This window comes from Mandrillus leucophaeus, unplaced genomic scaffold (assembly GCF_000951045.1).
Source record: "Mandrillus leucophaeus isolate KB7577 unplaced genomic scaffold, Mleu.le_1.0 Scaffold715, whole genome shotgun sequence".
NCBI lineage: Eukaryota > Metazoa > Chordata > Mammalia > Primates > Cercopithecidae > Mandrillus > Mandrillus leucophaeus.
In genome coordinates, this window is record NW_012107753.1 from 1202783 (window position 1) to 1205404 (window position 2622).

General features: G+C 45.6%; 1 pseudogene; it reads right to left on the reverse strand.

Annotated features, from left to right (window-relative positions):
• Positions 1 to 841: 841 nt before the first annotated feature.
• Positions 842 to 1448, reverse strand: LOC105528411 (annotated as a pseudogene).
• Positions 1449 to 2622: the final 1174 nt, after the last annotated feature.

Genomic DNA, 2622 nt, shown 5'->3' on the forward strand with positions numbered 1-2622 from the left:
TGTGCCCCTTCCCAATTTTCGTACTAAAATTTCCATGTCCCCAAATACCCTCAGTCCTGGGAAACCAAGACAGTTGATGACACTACACATTTCTGATGGTTATGTTTCCAGATTAGTTCACGGAAGCCTAATTAATCCTTGATATAGCTGAAATTTAGTCCTGGATCATGGTTAAGATAAGATAGGTACTGTGGTAAGTTTGTAAATTTCAGGACTGATTAGGGAAAAGATGAGATGTCAATATTGCACAACGAGCTTATTCGATAGTGCTGTGACAGGGTTGCATAAGAAAGAAAGGAAGTTCCTCCTACCAAGAGCTGGTCTAGAGACAGCTGCGGGCATGGGGCCACCACCTGGAAGGGAAGAGGGCAAGGGAGCTCTGAGTGGAGAGGGAAATGGGAGAGCCGGTACACAGGTCTAGGCAATGTCACTCAACAGCAAGATGGGGAGTCTCTGGGTCAGAGAGTTCTGAAGAGCAGCAGGTCTGTTGGAGTTTTTAGTAGCTACAGGATGTATCTTATATATGGTGAGCGGGTGTTGGGTGCAGTTTTGTAGGGTGTGCAAAGAAGTCAGGCTCTAATTGTCTAAAAATAGGCTTATAGGGGCTATATTTAAAGTAATATGTGTAAAAATTTGAATTGGTGTTGGTGGGCTTCGAGTTCATGGTCCTAGCCTGCTACGAAGAAGTGAACACATGAGGACCAAGAAACAGGGCCCATCTTTCACCCATTTACATCACATATGCATTCAGATTCCTTTTCGTTTGTTTGTTTGTTTCCAGTTTCCAGCTTTATTGGTGAATATCCTTTAGAAAAGAATGATCAATCCTGTTGCTTCCAAGTCAATGGAATGAAGAGCCATGTCCAGGGACACTCCAAGCAGTGCTGAAGGAGACTGCTGCTGTGTCCACTTCTTGTTCATAGGCCCAGTCATAAGCAGAAGACTTGTAATCAGCCCGCTCTTCAGGTTAAGTTTTTCCCACCCACAGAATCTGACCTTGGAAATATGTAGTACCATCAACTGTCTTGGCTTCCCAGGGCTGAGGGTATTTGGGGACATGGAGCTATAAACCATAGGCTGATTTATTTTTCAGCACTTTTTACTGAGTCACTGCCATGAATGATGTCCCTGCCAACCTGAATGCAGAAGTCCCTGCCAGTGGTGCCTGGCTTAGAATCCCCTGGATTAGTCTCCCCAAGCATCACTCGGCCTGTCTCCACTACACTCAGCACCCTCTCCATGGCCATGGCTGGCCCTGAGTTCATGCACTCCACCAGCCCAGAGAGGAATGGATAGTCTTTCAGGTCAGGGTAGCGCTGCTTCAGGTGTTCCTCAGAGGCCCAAAGGTGGAATCCCTTCAGCTCAAAGTGCCTCATGACATTGCCCAGCAGGCCCCACTGCACGATGTGTGGCCTCATGGTGATGAAGATGCGCTCGAGATTGGACATGGTCTGGGAAGCTGGTGGGGCGGGCAGTGGCTGAACTGCAGGAGCTGAGAGCTGCAGTGACCTGCACCCAGATTTCTTGTCACAGGCATTAGAACACATATTGCCCCTGCTTCAGCCTTGGCAGCGAGAACAAGAACTTTCCTCTGCAGATAGCCCCCGCCTCACTCCTTCCCATTCTTGTGCTTCCTTCTTCATACACTAGTGATGAATTTCCCATGACTTGGGGAGAAAAATCCAACTGGAATTGGAAGGAGATAGTAGTGGTGGGGGTGGTGGGGGTGGATGGGAGAGAATGAGTTAGTGATGAATCATGAATACTTAGGTAATATAATGGGACAGGCTTGGGCAGGAAGAAGCAGTGGGGTAGGACAGTTGATGTGAAGAACAAAAATGTTCTGGGAAATGTAGGTCAGAGCTGGGCCCTTAAGTCAAAAGCACCGACACTGTAGAGATGAATATTGTAAAGAGCTTTTATTTTAATTCGGACTGTCCCCACATCCAACCCCCCATTTTAATTTGCAGGAATTCTGCACCTTGTGTGGTGTCAGTGAGATGTGGTAACTCAACTCTCACCAAAGAATATCAGGATGAAATCTTCCTCCTCCATGTCCATCATGGAGGCAGAGGCACATGACCCAAGCTGGCTAATCCAATGCCCAGGGACCAGAGTTGAAGGGCAGTTAGCATCTTTCACCATGTGCCACATGGTGATGGTACCCAGTGATAGCAGAGGCATTCAGTACTGGCATGTCCTCTGGAAGTGGAGAGCTGATTTTAGATAGCCCCAGTCAGTTGCTGTTACTTGCATCAAAGAATCCTGATTACGTCATGACCTCTCTTTGATCCAGAAGCTGTACGTTTCTACATGTCTTCAGGCAAGCTCAGCTCTGCCTTCAAATAAAATAGAGGCAAATCGGATACCTTTTTTCCCCTTAAAGACAAATTCCTTCCAAGGATTATCAATATATTTATCAATCTCTTCTCTTTATGGGCAGGAAAAAAGTTCCCATGAATTTAAAATGTGAAAATATTTTTATTGACCTGAAGATATGATAATTTTACGGAAACAAAATAGTTGTTTTCAATTATTGGCACAGCAAGATGCCTGTAAAATTTAGATAATTGGATTGAATGGCACTGTTCATGACTCTTCAGATATGGACAAATCTAGTCA